This window comes from Talpa occidentalis, unplaced genomic scaffold, assembly GCF_014898055.3.
Source record: "Talpa occidentalis isolate TD23 unplaced genomic scaffold, MPIMG_talOcc4v2.1 talOcc4.4, whole genome shotgun sequence".
NCBI classification, from domain to species: domain Eukaryota; kingdom Metazoa; phylum Chordata; class Mammalia; order Eulipotyphla; family Talpidae; genus Talpa; species Talpa occidentalis.
The window spans coordinates 24,554,261-24,563,953 of record NW_023604295.1 but is presented as its reverse complement, the minus strand read 5'-3'; positions in this window follow the sequence as shown (position 1 = coordinate 24,563,953).

Below are 9,693 nucleotides of genomic sequence, written 5' to 3'. Positions count from 1 at the left end.
ATACTGGTCCAGTTTCAGGAAAAAAAAAATACATCTCAGATCTTCTGTAAGTCTTTATCTTTAGAAATGCCTGTACCCTAATGACTTAATATTGTAAAAATTGATGAAAATACTCTTCTACCTGCTAGCACATCTGATTATTGGAAAGGGACTGATTTTTAAAAAGAAATTCAGAATTATTGCTTCTGTCTTAGCACCCAGCCTCTTAGGACTTAAAAGATCTTTAAAGATCCTTGAGTCCAATTTCTCATTAATGTTGGTTAGTTGGAATCTGACTTAATTCCCTGGAGGGGGTAACCCAATACTCTGTTAGTAGTCAATCCATTTATTGGAAAACTCTTAATGTTGAAATGGTCTTGATGTATTGAGCTTGGAGTTATTTTTTTGGCAAATTATGACCATTGATCCCACTTCTTTCTTTAGAATACCTATTTTTCAGAAAATGTTATAAAAGTATTTTACATGCATGTATGCTTAGAAATGTTCTAAGGAGGAATCTGTACTTATATACTATATTAAGTGGTAGCTTAAATGGTAAGTCGACCTTTTGTGTAATTTTAACTTTGAGTATTCTGAACCAGTTGGGCAATAGAGGCTTATATTCTGAACCTACTCTTAGGAAGTTTCATTATAAAACTACAGTCTTTAGTATTAGAAGGAGCTTTATACATACATACACCACCTAGTCCATTATCTTTATTTTGCATAGGGGGATATTGAAGTCTAGATTAGTAAAATTATTTAAAAAATCAAGGTCATTGCTGCCTAAAATTCACATCTCCTCATCTCTCATAGAAGAGTTGAAGAGAACACTAAAGAATAACTAGAAATTAAAGAAAATCTTGAAAATAAAAAGGTAAATATCCTAGACATCGAGTCCAGCCCAGACAGACTTAGGATGCCCAGTAAAACAACAAAGATATCATTACTTATGTAAGGCAAACTATTTACTGCCAGGTATCATACTATTTTTAATAAAGGTCCATTCTGAATAAATCCTGTCCATAATAAACTTGCAAACTTCTTATGGAGATGAAACTCAAGTGATTCAGTGCTATGTGAACCTAGCTCAAGATGAAAATAACAGAGAAAGTAATCTTTTAAAATTCACCATGGCTTTGAAGTTAATAATAGTGATAAAATGACTGAGCTGTTGAGTTATTAATATTTTTTGACAAGAGAGAAAATCTAATGCTGGAAGTTAAAAATAACTAATAACAAGTTACTGTTAATAAAAATAGGTGAGACATTTTAAAAAGCAAGTGAATCTTAATTAATGATGCCAGATGACATGTGTCCATGTCATAGTTACTGGCTGAATTATTTATGGGTGAAAAACCAGGAAAAAAGAGAAAAGACTGAAAGGTATAAGAAAAAAATAATTTTTTGTTTCTGAAAATGCTAAAGGATGATGATTCAAAATCTGTTCTCCTTGTTGAAGGTATTACTCCTTTTAATATATTTAAGGATTGTTTTCTTGCTGGTGGTCAGATAGGCTTTCAATGGAACAGTTGGCCCTTCAATAACATCATCCTTATTGATGGGCTGTGAAATAAGTCTAATCTACCAGGTCAGACAGGGTGACATGCAGTGATACAGCTCAAAACTATTAAAATATAAAAAAGCACTAGACTTTTACCCAGATAATTTTTTACTTTGATTGTTTATGTCATCATTGAGGGATACAATGCATCTGAACTATAATTCATTGAGGGGCTGGGTCCATGTTTATTTGTCTTTGTGTCCTTACTAAACCCATCAGGCTGAGGCCATACTTCATTTTCAGTCTCCTTCCTAGAAGCATGTGAAGGCGCTCCGGCTAGGCAGTTCAATATTTATTGAACAAAACTAAAAGAAATCAAAATGAACAATATACTTGTATAAGGTATCACCCCACACGACACATAAACCAACTTCCTCCTTTACTGAATATAATATTTTAACTATTAAGAGGTAAGCAATTGCAATACTATTTCTCAGATATACTAGTGGGTATAAAAAATCCCATGTGACTTCATTTCATAAATCAGTGGACAAAGAAGAATTATTGTTTCTTTTACTTTGTGGCTCTGGTGAGTCCTCAGGAAGTGTAGTTGAAAAATCAATTTTCCAGGCTGAAGTCTTTGATGGTCACAGTTTAGGGATTAGAGAAATCCAATTTAAGGAAAATATTGGTCTGACTGAAGTCATCCTTATAGTTTACCTCTTTGAAATGCTAAGATGGCTTCTCTTCTGGGTGAATATTTCCATCTGTTAGTGTAGAATCTCTCCCCTTTTCCTTCTATTATAGGTGTTCAAACCCCTGGCCCTTCCCTATCATTCAGGCACGAAGAGCATCTGTGCTGCACCAAAGGGTTTTAATGGGACTCAGTTGCTGTTTAGATCTTGCAACGACTTTATTTAGGGCTCTAGTGTCTTTGTTTATTTTTTGTCTCATTGATCTGTCCATTGGTAAGAGTGGGGTGTGTTGAAGTCTCCCACTCTGTATGTATTTTCTTTAACGTCTGTTTTCAGAGCTGATAATAATTATCTCATATATTTTGGTGCTCCTTCATTTGGTGATTATATGTTGATGAGTGTTATATCTTCCTAATGTATTGTCCCCTTGATAACAATGTAGTGTCTATTTATGTCTCTTCTTACCTTTTTTAATTTGAAGTTATTTCATCTGATATAAGTATGGCTGTTCCTGCCCTTTTTTTGGGTCCATTTGCTTATAGGATTGTTTTCCAATGTTTACTTTCAGATATGGGTGCTATTTGAAGAACCTTGGTCTGATGGACAAGTCCATTCACTTGTGTAGGAAACTGAGTTTCATCCTTCAAGTAGAATATAAAATGTAGCTTATTTAATCATAAATATCAGTAAGACCAAATTTGGTAAGGGAGTGAGTAGTAAGACAGACTTACTAGTTTTGATTATTCTGAGCATCAAAATCTTTAATTTAGAAGCAAGTTCCATTCATAGTGGATTCTGTAGATAACTAAGCCTGGAGGGAATGGTTAACCTCAACAAAATCCTCACTTTGAATGCAAATTATGTGTAAGTGACTCTTCACATAAGCTGTACTGTTCCTGGCAAGTTACAAAATATTGTCTAATTTCCCTCCTGGATAAACAGAGTTTCTAATGGTAGCATACCCAGACCTGTGTCAAGACTATATTTTCAGTGCCTAGCACATCTGGCAAAAGAAGTTGCTCCATAATTATTTGTTGAATAGATAAAGAAAAAATCCTAGCATTATTATTGTGAACACTTCTTATGTAATTGATGAAACTGTATTTTCATTACATATGCCACATCCATAAGGAGCAACTGTTTCACAGTCTTATTATAGGGTATTTGAATTAAATGCAAGAATATTAGGAACAAGTGCGTAGGAAGGAAATGGCATTTTAGCATATGTTCCCCCTCCCCCATAGCTATAGATTTGTTGAACTCATCTGGATATAGACTATAGCTTTGTTCTTCTTGTAATTCAAAATCGCCAGCCCTTTGGGTGAAAGATAAAGTTATTAGCCACAACTGGTCAGGGCGGTATCACAGATCTGTTTCTTTCTTTTTTTTTTTTAAAGACTTATTTATGCATACAAGAACTGTGGTACAGGTCAGAGGTACGGGATGGAGGGTGAGAGAATTCACCAGAGACAGAGTGGGGAGCAGAACAGGCAGACTGATTGAAGTACACTGCAGAGGGGAGCAGCGGGTGAGACACGAGAGGTCTGCTGGGCCATGTGTGTAGCTCCCTGTCCGGCCGGGGACTGAAATTGTGCTGCAGAGGCTGCTGACAGCTTCACAGTGCTGTGCTTAACCCCTTGTGCCACCAGGGAGGCCCACAGATCTGTTTCTTTTTCTTCATTCTGGATCCTATTTAGTCTCGTGTTGCCTGCCTGCATTATAACTGTTTTGAGATCCAAAACATATTGGGCATTTCCTGGTTTTACTCAATCTTTGCCATTTCTTGTGATTTCTTCTAACCTTAAAAATACTCCTCTCAATTCTTTAAGAATTTAATATTTTCATTACGTTATTCACAATTGAATTCCTTTTTTCATTTGATAGAAGAGGAATTTGGGTGAAGCAGGAAAGCCCCAGTTGCTGGGAGTTGCCCATATTAATATGTGCAGAATCATTTCAGAGTCGACCAAGGTTTTAGGAAGGAACATGGATATCTTCTCATCTAAGTTCTCACTAGAAGTCTTTCTCAAATTGCTCAAATGCTAACTGAAACCTTTCTTCAAATGGTTCTATTCTATCTCTCAACACTATACCTCTAGAGAAGAAATAGAATGCTTTTTGGGGGGCAGTGACTTAAACAGATATATGACAGATTGTTTAACTTTTTCATACTCACATGTTGGGGTTTGCATGAATGTATTTTTGTATTTTGTGTAGATGGGAAGTGACTAAGATGAAATCCATTAATTGTCATAATCTGCTATAAGAATGGACATTATGACAAGGTCCTCAGTTCTTCAGTGCTCCATAAGCTACAGTACTCAATGGCAATCTTTTTTTTTAAGATTTATTTATTTATACAAGAACTGGGGTACAGGCAAGAGGCATGGTAGGGTGAGAGAATTCACCACAGACAGAGCAGGGAGCAGAACAGGCAGACTGATGGAAGGCACTGCTGAGGGGAGCAGCAGGCAAGACAGGAGAGGTCTGCTGTGCCATATGGGTATCTCCCTGGCCGGCAGGGAATCAAACCCATACTGCAGAGGCTGCAGACAGCTCCACACTGCTGCTCTCAATCTGCTGTGCCACTGGTGAGGCCCCTGTAGTGGCAATCTTACTAATATTTTCCAGATGGGAATTATCTTTAACTTCTTGCTGTAGATTGTCTACCCATGCCTCCATTCCCCTTGGTTTCTCATTTATGGATTTACTTCTGCTTCTGCTGCCCTCGGCTGGAGTAGTTTTAAAACCCAATTCCCATCTGGCTAACATTTTTTACTTAGGTTGGTTTATATTTTTGTATTTATTTTTAATATTTTTTGGCATTGCCCACAGAAACAATGAATTACACCTCAGAGCTAGCAAATTTTTCTGGAAATATGGTTGCTTCTGATTACATAGAAGTTACTAGGGGAGTATGTAGTGTCTCATACAGTGAGATATCCCTTCTCATTAGCTAAAAAAACTCCCATAAATAAATACATAAATAAGTAACTAAATAAAATTTCATAGATTTTACATAAAAAAACTCTTTGATCTGGCCAACTTCTTGGGAATTTCTTCTCCAATGAAGTATTCTGTTTCTCTGCATCTGACAAAGCAGGTCAACTTACTTTCAAAGATCACTGAATGTTCATTAAGAAATACTAGTGTTTCTTAGGTTTCTGATAAAGCCGTGACTATAAGAGTACTTATGATTTGTGTGATTTTAATGTGCTTATAGTTCATTGGAATATTTTAGCTCCACCCCAGATTATCCAAGGATGCACAACTGGCTTGCAGTAGAACCAGAACTAGAACCCAACTCTCTAAGAGTTCATAGTTCTTTGTGTAGCAAGTAAGACCTTGGTTTCTGGCAACAAAATATATTTAACATAGAGACATAAATTATACTTTCAGGATATGTGCATCATAAAACAGGAAAATGACAGAAAACATCTGGTTTATTATGTTTCTTTATTGTTCAGTTTCACTGAAGATTTTCAGTGTTTGAAAGAGAGTGTTGTAGAGAATTCACAATGAAAAGATAATTTTGTTTTGTGTTTTGATTGAGCTGAAATATTTATCTACCTTGATTTTTCATCTCAAAAGCTCCTAAAGTGATCAGCAGTTGTTCATTCAAGAGTGTAGAACCTCCCTGAAAATAGAACAAAATATACTTTTCTTTAAAATTTCATGAAGATAATCAGAAAAATGATGACTTTTTTGTGGAGAAACAAACACATCACAGCATGTAAAGAGTATAGCTGGCTGAGTAATCTTAATAATCAATACATCCTGTTTCATAAATGATAGGATTCTGGAAATCCATTTTGTAAATTGTTCTCAATTCACTTGCTGACCAATTTTATCATAATGCTTTGTAGATAAATAATATTGACAGTAACTTGCCTTCAAAAATTGAGAAAAATCCAGTATGATACATGCAATGTAATAGAAAGCAAATGTAACTGACTTCTCATATCTAGACTAGTAAAATTTTTTTACTAAAAGGAAAAATTAATTTAACTTAAATATCTGGTAAATGGAATAAGAGTTATTTAAAACTGCATTATCCTTTAATAAAAGGAAGTATGGTCATCTACATAGTCACCAATTTCGAAACTGTTGCATAACATACACAGTCGTTGCCAAACTTCAGCCAATGGGTCAAATCTGACCCAGTACTTCTTTTTGGAAATAAAGTCTTATTGGAATACAGTCATAGTCACTCATTTATAGGTGGTCTATAGCCATTATTTTTGGAATGGTAGAGTTGAACAGTTCTCAACTTATAACAGATTGTATGGCATACCATGTCAACATTTATATCTGACTCATCAGAGGAAATTTTTGCTGACTTTTGGTATAGAACAGGAAGTTTTATTATAAAGCAGTGCAATTTCATTGATGTGGATATTATTCTACTTGTCATTCTCTTAACCATCATTATCTTTTCTTTAAACTATTAAATTACTCCCTAATATAAATGACTCCATCAACCATTCCCAGCTGTAAATATGTCTATCAATTGCATTTTGTATTCTTCTGACCAAAATTATAGGTCTACAAAATCTCAATAAGGCACATGCTGTGTTTTTCTTTACTGGTGAGAATAAGAAAATGCGTATTTAAGTACTGATTTTTCTAGATTATGGACAAAAATCTTATTACTGATTAAAAATTTACCTTGTGGTAGACTTTTGTGTTCCTTGAGATTCAGTGAGGTTAGTGATTAGCCTAAAGTCACACAAATAGCAAGACCAATATAAGTATACTGTCTTTCTAATTCATTTATGGGCTGAGTCACCAGGCAACCATGGTTTCCTCCTGTTTGTGCTCTACGGAGAGACATGACATCTTTCTTTATGACTGTGAGGATACTATATGAAATGCACCTCAGAATTCTGGGCATCTCTGGTCAGAATATTACTGCAGAGTTTGGGAGCAGGCTCAACATTCATTCTACAGCACCCTCTGCTATGCCAGCAGGACTCAGTGGGTGCTGTTGGAACAGTTGTTTGCCAGGGATTTGTGATTGGATATTTATGGTACACATTGAATATCCACTCTTTCTCTTTGCCAATAAAGTTAGAGTGCAACCGGTGTATCACATCTGCAGGTGTCAGATTTTCTCAGGGTGCACAAAAATATGTGTGGAAATAAAATAACAGATAACAATGCTGTCTCAATTTGATATTTATCAATTATTGAATACTAACTTTTACTAAAATTTAAGTTTCTGTGTATTTATGCATGATTATCTATACACAGGAAATACAGTAAAAAATTGGAAACAACTTTAAAATGGACAACATCTAAATTCTATAACTCTCTATCTCCGATATCCAGTGTTGCATTTTGAAGTGAGCATTAAATATTTCAACTTCTTAAAAATGATACTATGATGCATTTAATGTTTACTAAAAGCAGCATTTTCTTATGAAAAATATGTATGAAAAATAATAAAAATGTCCAGTGATTTTGGTATTGTTTTTGGGGTTTTTTTTCCCCCAAAGGAAAGGAATCTTTATTAAGTTTTTAAATAAGAAATGAAAACTGCACCTCTGTTTAATTTCATGACAACTTCCTTTTTTAAAATTTATTTTTTACATCATTGTTCATTTTTAAATATTTGCTTCCACTCCCCCCCACCCTCAGGTGTAGTCCCCGTAGAATTTCCTTCCCCAATGCACCCGTGAACCATCACCTCAGTCCCCTGTGCTCCTCCCTCCCTCCCTCTAATCCCTCTCCCTCCTCCTCCCCTGCAGGATGTCTCTGATTTATAATTGTTTTTGTTTTGTTGTGTTTTGTATTGTTATTATTTTTTTACACTGATGTCTTATTTGGTTCCCCTATATTCCTGCTATAAGTAAAACCGATATTTTTCTTTTTCCTTCTGACTTATTTCACTGACCATGATTCCTTCTAGCTCCATCCACATTGCTGCAAATGGCATGAGTTTATCTTTTTTGATTGCTGAATGATATTCCATTGTGTATATATACCACATCTTCCTGATCCAGTCATCTATTTTTGGGCATTTGGGTGGTTTCTAGGTTTTACCTATTGTAAATAGTGCTGCAATAAACATAGAGAACATGCCTCTTACATATAACTTGGTGATGTAAGACTAGTGAAGCTGACAACAGAGGGGAAAAGCAATACCATATAGTGAATGTTTGCATTCCCACCAAACAGCCTTTAGATGTTCTAAACCCCACTGTCATGGCCTTTGGCAGTGGTTTCTTGAGAGGTGATTAGGTTATGTGGATAGGACTCTTGGGATTAGTGCTCTCTTAAAGAGACCACTGGGAGTTCCTATCACACCTCTGCTATGTGAGGACACAGGAGGAAAATGGCTTGTCTGTGAATCAGGAAGCCGACTCTCACCATATACCAAACCTTAACTGGAGCATTATCATGGACTTCCTGAACTTCAGAACTGTGAGAAGTAAATTTTGGTTCTTTATAAACTCCCAGTCTATGGCATTTTGTTATAACTGCTTGAACTGTCTAAAATCAACAAAAAATGCTGAGGATGAAAAAGAAAACAAGAATAAAAATTGATGACAATAATATCAACTCCAAGTTTTGTTTTCTAATGTACTAAGCATTCAAAAGTCTGTATATAATTTAAACTTACAGTGCATGTTCTTCCAGTCTAAGCCTTGTCTTTTAGTTTTGTGTCTTTTGCTAAGTAGTAGTATTAAATGTAACGAAGTTAAATATATCAATAGTTTTTCTTATGGAATGTGTCTTTGCATCTTGTTTAACAATTACTTTCTTTCCTTAGTTTTCCATATTTTCTACTAAGAAAGAGTGTTGCTTTTTTTTTGTTTGCATCTTTAATATACCCGGACGTAAGTTGATGCACAGTATGAAATTAGGTATCTGATATATTATTTTCCAAGGAAAAACCAGTTGTTTCTTATGACTTATTGAAAATGCCATCCTTTTCCTACTGATCTATCATGTATAGAATTTCCATGTCCCTTTCTGGGCTTTTTATTTCTTTCTGATGTTTTTCTTTCTTGTACTTGGTTCTTTGCATGTTTTATTCAATGACATACCCAAGTTACCCAGAAGAGTGCTCACCACATCATTGATACATACTTGTTGCTGTTTTCACTAGAGACTTGGATGGCATTCTTTATCTTGGATCTATTTGTGAAGATTGTAGTCATCATTGCAATGATTCATATACAGAATCATAAAATTCCAAGGCTATGTAGTGTATGATGGGACAATACCATAGAGTCAAATAATCTTTATGTCTAACAAAAATGAAACCCAGGATTGGTAGCTTGGTCCAGATAACTTAAAAAGATAGTGGTGGTACCACTCAAGACTCCCCACCCAGTGTCCATTTCCACATGTTCTATTGTCATTTTTTATTGTTTCTTGATATGACAGAATTTAATCTCATATTTTAACTTTTAAAAAATTATTTCTTCATCAGGAGGTATTAATGAACCCTTTGATAGCATATGATGTGGTGGTTTTCAGTATATTCAAAATATTATGCAATCATTG